Source organism: Phascolarctos cinereus, unplaced genomic scaffold (genome assembly GCF_003287225.1).
Source record: "Phascolarctos cinereus isolate Bilbo 61053 unplaced genomic scaffold, phaCin_HiC Scaffold_7;HRSCAF=346, whole genome shotgun sequence".
NCBI lineage: Eukaryota > Metazoa > Chordata > Mammalia > Diprotodontia > Phascolarctidae > Phascolarctos > Phascolarctos cinereus.
In genome coordinates, this window is record NW_027556180.1 from 149,937,340 (window position 1) to 149,957,109 (window position 19,770).

At 40.3% G+C, this 19,770-nt stretch overlaps 1 pseudogene; it reads left to right on the top strand.

Annotated features, from left to right (window-relative positions):
* The first annotated feature begins 10,648 nt into the window (after positions 1-10,648).
* Positions 10,649-12,859, top strand: LOC144454843 (nuclear RNA export factor 1 pseudogene; annotated as a pseudogene).
* The last annotated feature ends 6,911 nt before the right edge of the window (positions 12,860-19,770 follow it).

The following is a 19,770-nucleotide window of genomic DNA, read 5'->3' on the forward strand; positions in this document are numbered from 1 at the left end:
TAGCTGACCTAGGGTTTGATTTATTGTTTTGCTAATTGTCTAAACTTTTAAAAGTGTTAATTAAGCAGATTAAACTTCAAAGTATATGTTCATACACTCCTCTCCCTCCAGCCCCAACACACACAAACACACCCTGGTTATTAAACATTTACCAGCACACCCTTGTATTGCTTTGACAAATATTGCTTGATCTAAGCAAGAGTGTAGGATGAAGTCGTCATTAGACTGGAAGCCTAGCAACCGCAGGCTAATAATAATAATAATGATAACTAGCATTTCTATAGCATTTTAAAGTTTGTTGTTCAGGTTGTGTGTGACTCTTCATGACCCCATTTGGGGTTGGTTTCTTGCTTTTTTTGTTTTTGGCAAAGATACTGAAGTAGTTTGCCATTTCCTTCTGCAGTTCATTTTACAGATGAGGAAACTGAGGCAAACAGGGCTAAGTGATTTACCCAGGGTCACACAGCTAGTAAGTGTCTGAGGCCAGATTTGGACATCATGAAGATGAATCTTCCTCACTCCAGGTCCCTCACTCTATCCACTACACCACGTAGCCGCTCCACTTTAAAGTTTGCAAAGTGCATTATATTTATTATTTCATTTCAGCCTCACAACACTCCTGGTTCAAGTTTCTTTAGAGAATCTGTGAGTAGTAATAGCTGCCCCACTGGGGACCCAACTGGCCGGTTCCAGTTGGGCGATACTAGCTCTTTCCATGGAACAGCCCTGCCTCACTTAAATGCAATTCGCTTGCAAGTCAAGACATCACCTTCCTAATGTCATTGGTCCTCTTCAAGAATGAAGGACAAACAATGACAATTCTGACTCCTCATTGTGTAGATGAGGAAATTGAAGCCATAAGATGTCACCTGACTTAGCTAAAGTCAGGCAGCTCGTAAGTGTCAAAGCTGTAATTCCAAACCTGTGTTCTCCATTTCCTAGGCTATTTATTTATTTATATGAATATAAATATACTTGTATATATATATATATATATATGAATTTATTTGTAGAGAAGTAGCCATTTTTCATATTGGATTATAGACCTGAAGCTGGAAGGGGCTTTAGATTTTTCTCTAGTCCAGCCTCCACATTTCATAGATGAGGAAATAACTCCAAGAGAAGTTAAATGACTTGCCCAAGGTCATACAGGTAATATGGAAGAAATAATTGCAAGTGACATTTACCTAGCATTTTAATGTTCATAAGGCATGCTTCTCTTAAGCTTCACAACAACTGTATGAAGACCACCACCCCATCCCCCTTTTTCAGAGGAGCACAGCTAAAGAGCTACAAGGGACCTCAAGTCCAGTGAGTCCAACTCTCTCATTTTACAGATGGGGAAACTGAGGCTAAGAGAACATAAGTGATTTGCCCAGGATCATGTAGCTAAGATGTCAAAGTGAAATGAGTGGTTGGACTATTTCAAGTCTGCAAGTCTGCTTGTTTCTTTCCTAACTAATAAGTATCTGAGGCAGAATTCAAACTCGGGTCTTTCTGCCTCCAATTCCAGTACTCTATCCACTACACAAAACTTATAGTTTATATCTGCACGAGGCTCTCATAGGCACTTTCCTGGAAATGCACTGATGAGAACAGAATATTCTCATCCTTTACCAGCTTCAAGCCCTGAGATGATTTCATATTTTCCTCCAGTCCAGAATCCCAGACCTATGGTCACTGACCTATGTACCAACCATCCATCAACTTTCTGCAGAGCCATAACTGTGGCAAGGTGACTCCTGCGGGCTGACATGAGGGTAAGGGAAGGGTAATGCATCCTCTCTGTAGCCATCCTTCAGCCCAATCCTCCAGCAGCTTGCTCCCTGTGGTGCAACAGCTCCTGCTTCTAAATTCTTTCTCTTGAGGAAGATTCAGTTGAATGCGGGCTGGAGATGGACTTGTGTTCACAAGATAGGACTACCTGATAATATATACATATTTTACAGTTGCTATATAGACTTCCCACTAGTGAGAAATTTCACATGTATCTTCCTTAGTACCAGTAATCTTTTTTTTTTCATTGTTTGATTGGGGAATTAACAGCTTTCTCTTCAAATTCACAGTGTGACATTTTTCAGAGCGTGGACCCAGCTGTTCTTCCATTTGTAAATCCCTTCCCTCGACCCTTCCACTGATTTTGTTCCAGGTATAAAATAACCTCCATGAGGTTTTTCTATATTTCCTGATAAGAAAACTCCAGAAATGATGTGGAGAGGATATAATGATTATTCTTCTGTGACCCTACAATCATGATTCTGGAGATGTTGCACAGTTGCCTATAAGATCCAGAGAAAGTGAGGGCTGAGCAGTTATACCACTGACATGGAAGAGAAGAATTCTCCCTTTTAAGGAAAAAAAAACAAACAAAAAAACAAAACCTTAGAGACAGTCATTCTGTCTACACCAACACACTCACCAACACAGCTACTGGAGAATTGAGTAGATTCATTTAGCAATTAATCAACATTTATTTCTTTAAACACAACATTTATCAAATGCTTGCTATGTGCTAGACACTATATTAAGCGATGGGACATAGAAAGACAAAAATGTAGCCGTCTTTGCCCTCAGAAAGCTTACATTTCATATATAAAGTATATAAGATGATATAGCATGTAATGAACAGGCCTCCCTTTCCCACCAAACTTAGATGACAGTCAAAAATCATAAGGCTAAGGTTTTGTTTTTTTTCAGGAGGCAGGGGCAGAAGAGGTAAAAACATGGTCTCAGACCTGGTACAGGGAATTGCATATGTGACAGCTTCCTCTACCAATGAATATCAGCAACTCATTCATAATTTAAGACTTTAGAGAGTTGCCAGAGGCTTTGAGAAGTTAAATAAGTCATCCATGGTGATACATTAAGGATATGTCAGAAGCAGGATTTGAACTCTAGAATTCCTAACTCCGACTGATCCATTCTCCATTATGAAACAGTTGCCTAGAAGAAAGACACAAGTCTCCTAATACCTTCTACTAGGGGTATGAAGAAGACAAAGATCTTTCTATAAGTACAAATACTAAGACTAAACACAATCAAAGAAATCATACAAACGAATCTCACCCGTAAGAAAAACAAACCAATTATTATTTATTTCAAGATTCAGTCAAAGAGTCTTTATTAAATACTTCTGATCTGCAAGGTGTATTAATAATAATTGTTGCTAAAGAGCATTTTTAATATTTTCAGAAATGTTATTATAAATTTAATACCTAAATAATGGGTTTGTGAGGAGAGGTTATATCTATTCTACTTGACCCCAGAGGATAGAAACAGGAGCAATGGTGGATGTTGCCAAGAGACACATTTATGCTTTATATAGGAAAAAATACTCCTAACAAATTAAAGCTGTCAAAAAATGGAATTGATTGCCTCAAAGAGGTGATGGGCTCCCCCTCCATGAAGGCTACTCAGATCTACCGGCTCTCAAATTCTGTGATTCTATGATCTCGTATTCTTGGATCTTCCTTCCAATGATCCAGGCTGCAATCCGTCTACAACAACTGATCCTATACAACTGTTGTCTGTACCCGCTGGCTGTCCCATTGGATTGTGAGAACTGGCCTATTATTAAGCCCTAGTTGACAGAAGTGATTCCATATTTGACCATGGATTGACCTGCCCATATGCTGGGAAAATCCTGTATACCTAACAACTGGTGTGGTCAGCTACATTTAGGGTTATGAATGCAAGGTTAGCAAATAATCAGCTTAGCAAACTTTATTTAATCCATGCATGCAATGTTATCAAACTTGCCTAATCACAATGCCCTTATGGTTGATCAAAGGGGGGTTGCAGTGTAAATTGCCTGCTGATTGAGTGCCCTGAAAGTCCCCCTCCCATTCATTCCCAGTGGATCTGCCCAGCAACAACAATCAGCTGTAAGAGCAGAGACCCAGGAGATCTGGCCCCCAGTCAGAGTACACATCCATCATACGCCTGAGCCTTCATTGTGTTCCCATGGGACTATAGGGTAAAGAGCTCCACACTTGGATGCCTCACATTGGCATTTGTGAGTAAAAACCTCACATCTGTGAATAAAAATCTGCCTGATTCATGAGTCTTAGAGTTCTTATGTTCCTTCTCAATACCTCCTCACCAACAGTCTCCTCACAAGGATCCACCAATGTGACAGGATGACTGAAGGCCTTTCTTTCTAAGAGAAGTTTGGGGTTATTAAAGGATTTTTCAGTTTCTTGAAGGCAATATATCTTACTTTTCATTTCCTGTTTAATTTTAGGCTCAGCTTGCTGTCCATTTGTACTATGTCCCAGATATCATACTGTCTAATTAGATATCGTGGTGGGTACAGTATACACTCCTCATAGATTTCTTTTTTCCTATATAGGTAGTTCAATTGAATTCTTTTGAGTGGTATGGGATATCTTTTGAAAGGCTCTATCCCCAAGAGGGTCTTTAGGCCACATGTAGCCTCCTAGTTCTTTGGGTGTGGCCTTTCGACTGAGTCCAAGTTTTATTGAACAAATTCTTTTATTAAAGGGACTCTTTCTGTGAAGGATGGATTCAGTCAAAAGGCCGCACTTGAGGACCTAGAGGACCACATGTGGTCTCAAGGCCACAGGCTCCCCACCCCTGCACCATGTTCCAGAGTTTGATACAACTAGCAGGGTGCAAACAGCAACATCTGAAGGATCTCAACATCTATAGGGAATCCTCTTCAACTTGGGTACTGTCCTCTCTATCATAGTGGCTAACACTTGTAGCAAGCATATATCTTTGTCTTAGGGTTTCCTGGTATTTTTGTTCAAAGGGTCTTCAGACAAGGTTTACACCTTTTGTTTTTTTGTTTGTTTGTTTGTTTGTTTGTTTTGGCTAGGCAATGGGGTTAAGTGACTTGCCCAGGGTCACACAGCTAGTAAGTGTTATATGTCTGAGGCCGGATTTGAACTCAGGTCCTCCTGACTCCAGGGCCAGTGCTCTATCCACTGCGCCACCTAGATGCCCCAAGATTTACATCTTTTGAAGAATTATGACATAGTTTTGACATAGGAATGGGAAACATCTTATTGAAAGAAAACCTTTAATTCAAAGGGGTGGGGCCTTGGCTCCTGGGCAGGCAGGTGCTGGGAGGCCAGAGAAGAGGCTCCTGGTGTTGCAATCTCCCAGGCTGGAGAATTGATTGAAAGAGAAGGGCAGTGCCCAGATCTTTACCTCACCCCTTCTGGGCATCTCCTGGGTCTAGACCCACAGCCTGAGCCCCTAGGCCAGGTGGATCTGGGCCTCGTTTTTTGCCTCATTTTTTGCCTCATTTTTGTTGTTGTTCAGTCATGTCCAAACCTTTGTGATCCCATTTGGGGTTTTCTTGGCAGAGATACTGGAATGGTTTGCCATGTCCTTCTCTAGCTCATTTTACAGGGGAGGAAACTGAGGCAAACAGGATGAAGTTAATGAGGTCTAGAGGTTTAGGGGTGCTGGGGCTCCAAAATCAGAACACGCAGTTCCTGCCTGAAAGAATTCAACCCAAGCCTTCTTTCAGCCAAAGACAAGGTTTATTAATGATCCACCATATTGGCCAGACTCTCAAGGAATCTGAACATTACAGAGCCATCGGCTAGACTGTAAAAATCTAAGCAGTGACTAGAGTATAAGAATCTGAGCACCTTAATAGAGACAAGATGGACCTCATATATGGAAAGACTGTGGGAGGGAGTGGCCAGTAAGCTGGGGTGAATAGAACGTCTGGGACCTGGACTACATGACTAAGGGAGAATGGAGCCTAGATAGGATTAAGTGTGGGAAATGGCTGGGGGCCATAGGGAGGTAAGACAATGGAGGGCTAGGCTAGGTTAAAAAAAGTTTTATATACATATATATACATACATATATGTATACATACACATATATTTTTATATACATATATACATACATATATATTTATATATATAAAAGAAAACCTTTAAGGTGACATTTCGTTCAACAAAAAAATGCTTTTTAAATAACCAACAAACAATAAGAACAGTAGAATTTTATATTTTCTAGATATCCATCTATGGTATGATAGTAATGATGTGCTGTACTGTGTAATATTGAGGGGAAAAGTCTACCTATGCTCTACTAATGGTCTCACTGAGGATGACCTTGATGCACATAGAGATAATTTTTCATAAAAATTTGATATAGAGAGTAAGAATGTAGGTTGATAACTGATGTCATCACTTTCCTTTTTTCCAATATTAATAAGGTCCAATGTTTTTTCCACACTTTGGCGTTTTCAAATTCCTTAAGTACCTTAAGAATTAGTTCCTTAGCCCTCTCATAATTATGTAACTTCCAACATTGATCTTCTCTGTTTATGTATACTTAATCTAGCTTCTCCCATCTTTGTTCTCTTCAGTGCCATTTCTCTCTCCTCTATAAATACATGTGGAACAGTGATGTTAGAATATGAGTTCTTGATGTTTAAAGAAGTTAGTTATAAAAAATCTTGGCATACTTTTTCCAGTGTTTTTCAGTTTGTTATGCTCAATCCATTTTAATCCTTAAATGCCTCTTTGTTTAATTGGGTATTTTGCCAAGCTTTATTTAAACTGGCTTTATGGCATCTCACTCTTTGTTTTTTGAGATTATACTGCTCATAATCTTTTATCAGTCTTCTCTGTAGAATTTTTAAAATGAGTTTATATTCAAAATCAATATTGTCTTTAGCTTCCATCTGCCTTCACTTGGCAAATAAGTTTAATGTTTACAAACTAAGGTGTTTTTGAGGCATTTTCAGTTCTCTTATTAGGTCCATTAATTTATATCATTTAAGTTTCCTATGAAATTATTATAGTCTATGTCCTTTTTTCCATCCATTACCCATTTTTAATTAACATTATTTAAATAGGTCAGGATTGAATCATATCAATTGTATATAATTTTTTTTCTCACTTTATTCTTCTAGCTTTGTATTCACTTTTATCTTTGCTCTGACAAGTTTGTGGTCTGACTAGAAAGAGACAGCTGATTCAAATGACACCCACATTGGTAATGAATCATTTCCTATCTGTTAAAATACAATTAACATTAAAATATGACACATTTCATGGTACTGTTGAACAGGCATTTCCCCTTCACTTGGTCACTGCACCATCTGAACTACTCTTTCAAGGCCTATATCTCCTGGTGAGCCAAGGCATGATTTGGGCTCATCCACTTAGAAGTCACCTTCTCCCCCCAAAAAAAAAAAAATTTTTTTTTAAATTAGAAGTCACCTTCCCCTCCAAGCTGACACTGACTAAGGAACCCAGGACTCCCAAATACTGGAGGCATCCATCAGGCTCAAAACATCCCCTCTCGGAATCACTTATCACCTGTGCTCAGGAAAAAAACAAACAAACACAAAATAGATATGTAGCTAGGGCTTCTGAGATCCAATTTCAGGCTTACCTAAAGTACACATTTTCCTGCTTTCGGCATGCCAGGAGGGTTGTAGTGGAGGCAGTCAGAAAGATGTCTAAATGCCAAGTCACATGTTCAGAAAAGAGAAAGAAAAGCCTAAGTACAGAAAATGTCTCTCCCTTTTAAGTCTATCAGGTGGGCAACTCCTGCTGCTCAGATGCCAATCCCCTTTGACTTAGTCCCCCAGATCCTATCAAAGAGTGGAAGAAAAGGTGACAAACAGAAAACAATCAGAGGCTTCTAGCTGCACGTATCCTTTAATTATAGAAGGAAGGAGAAAGGGATAGAAGGAAGAGGGAGAGAGAGGAGAGGGAGGGAGGAAGGAGGAAAGTAGAAGGGGGAAGAAGGAAGAGAGGGGAGGGGGAGGGAGGAATGAGAAGAGAGGAAGAAGGAAGAAGGAAGGGGGAGGGAGGAAGAAGGAGAGAGGAGGAGGGAAGAAAGAAGGGGGAGGGAGGAAAAGAGGAAGAAGGAAAGGAGGAGGGAAACAAGCATTTATCAAACATCTGCTATGTGAAGAGGCGCTGGACTAAACTCTTCACAAATTTGATGTAACTTGGTCCTCACAACAACCTAGGAATGAGGTGCTGTTATTATATCCGTTTTACAACTGAGGAAACTGAAGCAGAGACTGAGTGACCTGCCCAAGGTCACACAGCTAGGCAGTGTTTGAGACCAGATATGAACTCAGGACTTCCTGACTCCAAGCCCAGGCTTTATCCACCATGTTGCTAGCGCGATTATCTCACCAGAAGGGGCTTAATCCCAGGCATGCTCCCCAGAAAGGATGGCCACGATTACAACACAAAGCTTCTGTGCTATCTTTGGCCTCTCTCATTCCTTATTCCTCATGCCTAGTCTATATTTCCTAATACATTTCTCACGATCGTCTCCTATTTTCACCTTCACATTGAAGTCCAAAGTATATAGTGGTTTAATCTGAAAGGTCTTCTGGAATTTTTAATAGAATTTCTCAACCTCTTCCTCCTCTGTAACATAAGCTGCAATTATTTCTATGATGGTCTTTTGCACATAAGCACAAGGACTATACTGACCAGTAGAGCTAACCACAACCATCTTACATGGCTTCACAAATATGATCATTAAAGGATAGTTTATACTAGAAGACTGAACGAGAAGGCAGAGTAGTGCCTGCTGCCAGTATTTAGACAATGTCAAAGGGCTGCACTTGAGTTCCTAGAGTGCCACATGTGGCCTCAAAGCCACAGGTTCCCAAGTAAAGTCTGATTCAGTCAAAGGGAAGGTTCCCACCCCTGATTTAGAGTGTCAACTCCATGGCAGATTCACTTGTTTTCACAGAGAGAAACAGAAATACCAGACAAAGAGATACAGGCAGCTAAGCCTCTGGGCCTTCCCAAAGGTGTGGCTACATTCTTTGGGCTCCCTGGGAGATGCCCTAGATTTAGGTATGTCTCTCCTGGCCAGGAGAATTGTTTGTTGTGTCTGCCTTTTCCCTCTTCCTATAATGCCTTCTATATTTCAGTTCTGCTTGAAACCTCTCCAGTGTCTGGGGTTCTGCCTTGTGGGGCTAACAATGCAATGATGATATGGCCTGCCTAAGATAACCTGCATAACTTCTCTGGCCCAATGGTCATTTAGGACTGTGACTTTTAAACTTGAGTCTTATTGGGGATCTCCTGGAATAACAGGAAGGGTGCCACCACCTCCTGCGGGCTGTGTTCTTGCATATGTGAGGTGGGTAAAAATGAGATAAGGATGACAACATATTTGTAAGACTGGATGGCTAGAAGGATAGTGATGCTCCATTGAGAGCGAAATTTAGAACAGAGGTGGGTTAGAGTGGAAAGGCAATATAATAAGATCTTCCATGGAGATGATGACCCATCTAGGCCTGTCCATCCCATGAGACACATGAAAAGAAGGAGGATGGATGGGGCTCTTGCTGGCCTGTCTCTGCTGTGCTCCAAAGGGCACCAGCCAAAGCCATGACGTGATCTAAGCAGAAACGGGAGGGAGGAAGGGCAAAGGCACAAAGGGGCAATTGCTAAATGACAACTATGCAACTGTTGTTATGGGTGATCTATTTGTGGTATAGGTTATAACTGCCCTGAGGGTAAAAAAATAATTCAATATGAAATGCTCTTTCTTATGTGTTTTGATACCCTCAAGTCAGGCTAGCTTTGGGGGCTATCAAATATATAATATTTGGTATAAAATATATAATATATTAAAATCATATATATGGTATATATCAAATATATAAAAATCATATATATTGTGCATATCAAATAGTATATATAAAATTTATAATTTATAAAATAATATATGGTACATATCAAATGGTATATATAAGATATATAATATAAATATAATATATACTTGATGTGCATATCAAATGTATAATATAAATATAAAATTAATATACATATCAAATATATAATGTATATCAAAGTGTTATAAAAAACACAGGACAGTTATCAAGTATGACAATCACCAGGTAAGCCAATTAAATGCAAATATAACACAGACTAGATTCATGAAGGCTTTTCAGATCTTACAATCACATCTTGCTATAATCACCATGTACCAGACACTGAGTTGCACTAAGTGCTGGGAATTTTTAAAAAAAGAAAAAAAAATTTTAAAAGGCAAAAACAATCCCTGTTCTTCAGGGAGCTTACTTTCCAATGACTGACACAACATGTAAAATACTTAGATATATAGAAGACACATACAAAGTAAGAGGAAGGTACCCTTAGATAAAAAGATTCGAGCATCTGGGGTAACCTGGAAAGTCCTCCTACAAAAGATGGCATTTGAGTCAAGTTGAGAAGGAAGCCAAGACTTCTAAGAGGCAGAGGTGAGGAGTGAGGGCATTTCAGACATTTCAGATTCTGGGCATTTTCTCTGGGTGTCCCCCATACTGGAATGTTCTTCCTCCTTATTTCTGCCTACTGATCTTCCTGGCTTCCTTTAAGTCTCAACTAAAAATCTCATCTTCTACAGGAAGCTTTTAAACTCCTCTTAATTTTAGTGTCTTCCCTCGGTTAATTATTTCCTATTTATCCTACATATGGCTTGTTAGTATATATCTGTGTGTATGTTGTCTCTCCCATTAAATTGTGAATTCCTTGAGGGCAGGCATCTTTTTCCTCTTTTTGTAGCCACTGAGCTTAGCACAGTGCCTGGTATGTAGCAGGTGCTTAACAAATGTTTATTGAGGCACAGGCACGGTGGCCCCAAGAGTCGGAGGTTGAACCGTGGCTCCCTCTCCCCGGGCCTAAGGGGAGATTGGGTCGAGACAAGTCCTAATCGGTCCTGTGCCCATCCTGCTCCACCATGTCTGACCAGAACAAAGGCACGGGCAAGTTCAAATGTAAATCCAACAAGCCTTACGGTGAGCATGAGCCAGCGGGTGCTAGCGACAGCAGTGAAAGCAATGGGCCGACAAGACAAAAGAAAGGCCAGGGGGGTTACCCGAAGCCAAGTGGGGCTCAAGGAGCCGAGGCTCGGGCTGAACCTCCAGCACTGTCTGGGACGAATGTGATGAAGGCCAAGAGGCTCTCCGATATAGGTACTCCCCGCACACGTACCAGTTCAGGACAGAAAAATGGTGGGAGCAGGGCGGATGCCGAACCCAAGCAACGATGAAGACGGCAGATCTAGAGAGCCCTTCACCGGAGAGAGGGGTAACCATTTCCAACCTGAACCCACCTGCAAAGCAGTGACTCAAGATCACCATTCCCAATGGCAAAAAGCATGACAAAACGTGGCTTTTGGGTACGATTCAGGACAAATGCAGCGTTCACTTTAACCCGATTGAATTTTACTGTGAAAATAACATGGCCCATTTTTTTTTTTTGTGGAGAATGCCCGAACTACTTCTGCCCTGAAAGCTGTTAACAATAATATTATAGACGATAATAACCGCAGGATCGCAATTATAATTAATAAATCAAACCCACCGTATTCGGTACAGAATGAATTGAAGCCTGATCGGGTGGAAGAGCTGAAGGGTATCGTCACCAAGAGATATGATAGTTTCCAGAAGTCCCTTGACCTAAAGGGCCTTCGTTCTCCTCCGGACCTGGTGGCTCAGAATGTGGATGCCGTTTTGAATCGAAAACTTTCTATGATGGCAATAGTTCAGATCACTGAGGAAAACATCCCGGAGCTGCTATCATTGAATCTGAGTAATAACAGACTTTACAAACTAGATGACTGTTCAGAGATGCCTGAAGGCACCTAATCTCAAAACCCTCAACCTCTCAGGCAAAGAGTTAAAATCAGAATGGGAATTGGATAAAGTGAAGGGATTAAAGTTGGATGAACTATGGCTAGAGGGAAATCCCCTATGTAAGACCTTTCCAGATCTCTCCTCCTATCTTAGTGCCATCCAGAATGGTTGCTAAGTCTAGATGGCTAGGAACTGCTTCAACCGATTGCCTTTGACTTTGCAACGCCCACTGTGCTACCTAGCTGCTAGGGCAGCTACTTTTGATCAGAGACCGTGAAGGATGTAGTCACCTACTTCCTACAACAGTATTATTCTGGGTAAGACACTGGGAACAGGCAGGGACTGCTTGATGCCTACCATGAGGGAGCCTGCTGTTCCTTAAGCCTTCAAAGTGCATCTCAGTATAATTTGAATGAATATATGAAAGACAACAGGAATATGAAAAGACTTAAAGAGCCCAGCCTTGGGTTTTGACTTCTGAAACACTCCCGCCTCAGTGTTGTTGCTTTCCTCAATGAACTGCCAAAGACTCAGCATGATCTGAATTCCTTTGTGGTAGATGTCTGTGCCCAGACAGAGACATTGCTATGTTTTTCTGTACATGGAGTCTTTAATGAGGTAAATGAAACATCTAAAGATACCATCAGAGCATTCACCAGGGTATTATTCATTGCCATCCCCTCGAATAACAGTAACAGGATGTATATGGTGAATGATGAGCTATTTTTAAGGAATGCCAACTCAGAAGAAATCCACCACGCTTTTGCCACACCAGCGCCACTACCTATACCCTCCTCCTGCACCACACACACTATTTCTCAAGAACAAGACATGCCACAATCTTTTTCTGCCCAATCTGGAATGAATCTGGAATGGTCACAGAAATGCCTACAGGACAATAATTGGAACTTTCCTCAAGCAGCTCAGGTCTTTACACAGCTCAAGGTAGAAGGTAAGATTCCTGCAATGGCATTTCAGAAGTGATCCAACTTAACTACCTTGAATGATACCACCTCTTCTGCCCTGGGGCTATCTTTATGACTGTGACAGTGACTATGCTTATGGGAAAGACTAAGCCCCAGGGATTCATTCACCTTTCCCCCATGTTAAGACAATGTTAAATGAAGTTTCAGCCATCGAGTGACTGGGCCTACCACCATCGCTTTTGTCTCCTGGCAGTTAAAGATTCATCTATAGAACTGGTTCTCATCTTGTTCTAAGCTCTAGCCCAGATTCTTATTTGGCCTCTAAACATAAAAAGTAAAGTTCCAATTTCAAAAAACAAAAATGTTTATTGATTGATTTCATTCCTACACAGGGACTACATTACACAATCTCACATGTGAATTTTATATTTCCTTGCATTATCTTTTTATATGTACAGCTTCCTGTTCCCACAAAGTAAACTTGGGGGTGGGAGAAGAGTGGGGAGAGGGAGGAGGAGGCAGGGATATGTTCTCTACTTCTATAACCATCACAGTCCCTGTAGTGTTAGGCATGCAATAAGACTTGGACATTGAATGAGTACAAGAGAGGCCAACGAGCAGTGCTAGAAAAAATCCATAGTAATGCACACACTGTACCAGTATGGACACCACGCTTTATGTGGGCTGCTGACTACCTATCCGGAGAAGAATGAACAAGATGGTGAAAGGAGCCTTAGTCATGTTAAATCAGAACTGGTTCAATAGAGGTTTTGGGGACCCATGACTCTTCCCTCCATTCAGAGGTGTAGAGTATTTATAGGGCATTTTAAGCTTTGAAAATTATTTTGTACATAGTATCTCACAACAACCCTGTAATGTAGGTGCTATTATTATCCCCTTTTTACAGATGAGAAAACTGAGACTTAGAGAGATTAAGTGACTTGTCGAGGATCACACACAGCTATTAAATATCTGAAGGAGAAATTGAACTCAGGTACTCCAGACACTTGGTCCAGTGCTCAATTCCTCCCTCAGTACCTCCCCCTGTAAATAGTGTTCAAAAATTCAAAGGGTTGTCATGTGGAGAAGGGGGTAGACTTACTCTGCTTTGGACCTCAGAAGACAGACTGTTGTTCAGTCATGTCTGACTTGTGAGTTTGTGAACCCATTTGGGGTTTTCTTGGCAAAAATACTGGAGTGGTTTGCCATTTCCTTCCCCAGCTCATTTTTACAGATGAGGAAACTGAGGCAAATAGGGTTAAGTGACTTGCCCAGGGTCACATAGCTAGTAAGTGTTGAAGGTCAGATTTGAACTCAGGAAAATGAGTCTTCCTGACTCCAGGGCCTGACACTTTGTGCACTATGGTGCCACTTAGCTGCCTTTAGAAGACAGAACTAAGAACAAATAAGTGGAAGTTATGGGGAAGCAGGCTTTAGTTCAATATAAGGCAGAGCTTCCTAATAATAATTATAACCATATGAAAATGAAATGAACTGTCTCATGAGGTAAAGAGCACTCAATTCAAACAGAAATCAGATGATCACTTGCTGGGGAGGTTGCAGGGAAAATTCATCCCTCAAGAAGGACTAGATGAGCTCTCAAATGCCTTCCAATTCTATGACTCCAAGTGAACCCAGAAGAATATTTATCTCTAAGGGCAGCTAGGTGGCGCAGTGGATAGAGCACCAGTCCTGGAATCAGGAGGACCAGAGTTCAAATACCCTCTCAGACACTTGACACTGTGTGACCTGGGTAAGTGACAACCCTGTTGCCTAGCCAAAAAAAAAAAAAAGAATATTTATCTCTGATTCTCAAGGCTATCTTGATAAGGTGTTTAATTCATCAAATGTTAATTAAATGCCTACTCCATGCCTGGCACTGAAGTTGCAAAGACAAGATCTATTCCATCTCCAACACTCATTCAACCAAGGAAAAGAATGAAACCCAGAGACAGAAAACTAGTTGCATCGTGTCCTCTTTTGTGGTTTCTTATCGATCCACATGGGGAGAATAGGCCACTGGCCCTACCTTCTTTCTCTACTCCAGGTGATTTGTAGCAGTCCTGGCTTAGACCACTATCAGGAAGAGAGAGAGTTTGCCTGTTTTCCATGCCTTTTATGATTACACCCAATTCCAGTTCACCAGCCATTTAAAAGGCTTCGCATTATCACTCAAGAAGCCCAATAGAAGACAGTTAACGAAAAACTTAGGCATTCTCTGAAGGATGGGGCAGGGCTCTCCCCACTGTTCCTGAAGCAAGTTCCCCAAGCATCCACATGGGTTACCAGTAGGTAGAGAGCCATGCACATGCTCCTAGGACTAGGTTTTCATTTCCCTGTCCCACTCCACATCTGTCCACCCCCCCCACCACACACTAATTATTATGGATAAGAGGCAGCTTGGCATACTAGAAAAAGGATAGAGATTAGACCTTAGAGAGAAGATCCCACTTCAAGTCCAGACCGACACATATTGATTGTGTGACCCTAACCAAATCTCTGACTCTGAGTGCTCTAACTCTAACTCCTATAGATTGTGCCACCCTAAACTGATAGGAGTTTTCTCGTCCAGTATTTCCTTGTATCAATGAAGTCACAGACCCCAGTCTCTATCCTTCTTCTGGATAAGTAGGTACTAAAATAAATTATTCCTTTTCTGCACTTGGGCTTTACAAAGTCTGATTACTGAGAAGGGTAGAGGGGAAATGCTAACAAATGCTTCGGGGAAGGTGAGAGTTCTTGCCCAACTCTGAAATTTTGCAAAGGAGTAAACTAAGATCCAGAAAATGGAATTGACTTGGGCGAGGTGACAAAGTAAGGATTATTCAATTCTGCGGCATTTAAAAAGGTCAAGAGACACAATTTCTGGGCAATCTTAATAATGTCAGTATTTTAATAAACAGAGTACAGTGTCACCATCATGGCAGCAGGCTCATGGCTTATCCCTGAGGGTGGCAATCAGTTCTGATTGGTTACAATTAATGAAGGGCTGGACCTAGTCTAATGAACTTTGATTATGTCATTCACTTCTAAATTAAACCCTCACCCTCCTTGGGCAATCTATTCAAAGCATTTATCCCCACCCAAACCTGAGTAGAAGATTGGGTGGGGTCTGAGCAAGATTGAGGAGAATTAATTTAATCTCATTCATTATCAGTAATGTCCTTCTACAGACTGAACTTTGAAATGAGAAGAAAAAGGGGAAAACTTTCTTTAATCTTGGCTATCCTAGTCCCCAATCTAAGGGCAGATGAGGCTGAGACATGGAGAAAAACTACTAAACCTCCTAAGCCTTGTCCTAACCCCACCCCACCATGATTCTCTCAATATTCAGAGCAAAATCATGGGGAAAGACAAAGGTCTTTAGGATGAATTAGGCAGAGAAAATTTCAAAAAAGTACTGCTTCTCTCAGGAAGACCTGAGTTCAAATCCAGCCTCAGACACTAGTTAAGTGACCGTGGGCAAGTCACTTAATCTCTGTCTGCTTATTGTTCCTCAACCGTAAAATGGGAATAACAGCCTACCTCACAAGGTTCGAGTGAGGATCACATATCTGTAAAGCATCTGATGGTGCCCAGCACATAATAATTAACAAATCTTTGTTCATTTTCCCTTTCCCCCTAGCCAAAGGCACTATTTCTCTTCCCCCCACCTAGACCCCAAGGATAGAATGGGGAGAAAGAGGAACTCTTTCCAGTTGAGGATGGTCTCTGGGCTAAGGACATACTGAGAAACCTGGCAGCTGCTATGGTCGTGGTAGAGACCAGCTTGCTGGGTCGACCATCTCAATGCTCACAGTCAAAGAAAGAGCCCATTTGGTGAATACAGTAGTTGGTCCTCAACAGGTCTTCTTCCCATGCCTGGGCGTTGCCAGAGGTTGGATTCTACCAGTTTCTTCAGGCAGATGGAAGAAACCCCAAGACCTTGAGAGATAGTGGCAGACCTCTTATCCCTACACTCTTACAATGCCTACACACTTATTGTTGCAGTCTGAGAGGTTCAGAAACCCCTCAAAGACTGGAGTACAGTACAGGGTCATCTGGAATGAATCCACAGACTCAAGCATTCTTTCAGTCAAGGTGGCAAAGATTTATTGTTATGTTATACAGCGGGCAAGGATTCTCAAGGAACCTGAAACTTAACAGGAATGATGCTAAAGCTTATATAGGAAAAGCAGTGGATTATGTGCCAAGTACGCTAATTAGATGATAACATACAACCTTGGTCACAGGCCTCATAGGGCTCCTAAAGGGTCTATTTTTGGTCTGTTATGTGCGTAACAAGATAGTTTCAGGAACTGATGTCTATAACTTGACCTCTGGATCATATATGATAACTGGGAATCAGTACCTGATAGTTTTGTTGATACAAGATAGTACAAGGGAAATTCTACAGAGGTCAGCTTGTTCTTGTAACAGGGAGAGATAGTTTGCCTCACTGGGCCCACTCATGAGTTATTGCCAGAAATAGGGTCCTTAGGCTGGAGGGAAACTGCCAAGGATAATGTTTCTGAGGCCAGGGAGAAATTGGAGTCCAAGCACAGTCACCAAAGCACCCCATCACTTATGACACACTGTCGCTGCCAACAGCTCCAACACTTTCCCTCACTAGAGTCTTACCCGACCCCTTTCTCCTTCTCCCTTTTTTCTCAGAGGAATGCAATCTGTGGTCAGCTGTCCTTTAAATCTCTTGCCCTGAGGCATATTTCCCACCTTTGGGCAATTTCCAGGATTATAGCAAAGGCTCTATGGACCTGGCCTAGTTATAACTTGGCCAGAGATTACTAAGTAAACCAGTTTGACTGGAACTCTGAGTGAGTGAGGAGTAATAAAAAAAATCAGTCTAGAAAGAAAGGCTGCCTATCTTTTAATAAATCCATTTTGCCACATTTGTATAACTATAGCCATCAAATGGAGAAAGGCAGGTTCAACGGTGATATCACCTTGACTTAGTTTAGGAAGAAGGTCACCAATCGCATGACAGTGAACTAGTAATTTTTTGACTCAAATGTTCTGCCACTTCTAGGGTAAAGCACAGCTATAAGACTATTTTGTTTGCATTAAGTTCTGATTTACTAGAAAGAAACTGAGTTTCACAAAACAAAATGCCCTTTTCTTAAAACACCAAGTTAGCATGCCCTATTGGGATTTTTTAAAGTTTTTTAGATAACTAGATCAGAGTCAGCTGTTTATTAGTTCTCAGCTTTTTGGCTACAATTATTATGATTCTTTAAACCAGAGTAAACTCACTCACAATTGCCTGTGGCCTTCTATCTGTATCTTCACATCAATACTAGGTAGGCACCATCTTTCCTGATCTTAATTGCCAAGGTCATTTTCCCTACTAGAGGAAAGCGTGCATTAGCATGCCATGTACTCATTCTTCAACTTGCTAAAACATTTTTTCCCAAGGGACTGGGAAAACAGAGAATAAATAATAGAGAAATGCTGCAAATAGTGGTTGAAAAATGGTCATTTCAAGTGTGACAACTGATTGGCTACTCAGAAAATTCCCCTTTCAGAATAATATAAATATATAAATATTACATATTTATATAAATATATAAATATTATATATAATATATATTATGTATATATTAATATAATAAATATGGATAATATAAAAATAGACTATGCACATACCTGTGGAAAATGTGTTTCTTATTTACATACTCACATTATTATAATAGTGCTTTAGTTCTTAGTAGAGGCATACCTCATTTGATTGTGCTTCACTTTGTTATACTTCACAGATATTGTGGGGTTTTTGTGTATTTGTTTACAAATTGAAGGTTTCTGGCAACCCTACCTCAAGCAAGTCTATTGGTGCCAATTTTCCAACATGTGCTCACATCATATATCTATGTCACATTTTGTGATTCTTTCAATATTTCAAACTTTTTCATTACTATTATATCTATTATAGTGCTCTGTGATCTTTGGTGTTACCATGTAATTGTTTTGGGGCACCACCCCATATAAGACAGCAAACTTAATTGATAAATGTGTGTGTTCTGACTGCCCCACCAACTGGCAGTTTCTTCACCTCTCTCCTTGTCCTCCTGTGCCCTATTCTCAAAGACGAAACAATATTGAAATTAGGCCAATGAATAACTTTACAATGGCCACTAACTGTTCAAGTGAAAGGAAGAGTCAACTGATGCTGCAAATGTTATTGTTTTCTTATTTTAAGAAATTGCTACTCCACCCTCACCTTCAGCAACCACTACCCTGATCAGTCATTGGCCATCAACTCCAAGACAACACCCTCCACCAGCAAAAAGATTAAGACTTGCCGAAGGTTCAGAGGATGGTTAGCAATGTTTTAGCCATAAAATATCTTTAAATTTAGATACGTACATTTTAGATACTACAGTTGATAGACTACAATTTAATGTAAACATAACTTGTAAATGCATTAGGAAACCCAAAAACTCAAGTGACTCGCTTTATTTTGGTGGTCTGGAACAGAATCCATAATATCTCCAAAGTAGGGCTGTAATAGAAAAATAAATAGGAAAGTTACACTTTTTTCTGAAAGATAAGCTGTTTGAAGGCCATTAGAATTTTTAACCCCAGTGAAAAAAATAGTTTAACATAATGCTGACTAAAAATGTCAACAGACTATTTCATATAATACGGACAAATGTTTGTGAAATTTATAGTGAAAAGCAAACAGGAAAAAAAATACTCCACAATGAGTTTCTTCCTGATTTTAAAACATATAACTTCACAATTATCAAAACTGCCTGATACTATGCAAAAGGCAGATCAATGGAACAGGATAGAAGTCCTGGATCTGATTACATTTAAGAAGTTAACATATAATAAACCTGTTTTGTCATATAAGAAAAAAAAAGATCATTATTCAATAATCAGTGTTGGGGAAATGGGAGGAAATCTAAAGAAAAATGCACTTAGATTATATTCTACCAATATAACTGTTAGATAGCTGCATGACAATGAACACAACGGTCTTTGAAAGATTGAAAATTAATATCTATGGGCATTAATGGCAATGGAGAGATACATGGTGAATTGTTGTTATTTTGTCCTTCGTTCTCAAAGAGGACCAATGACATTACAGGGTGAATGTGAGCAGATTGCAATATATAATAAATGTAATATATAACAAATATAGTAAATTGTAGCATATGACAAAAGGAATTTAGAAGAACAGGAATAAAAAATATCAAGCAAAGAAAGAAATAAAGGATTAAAAGT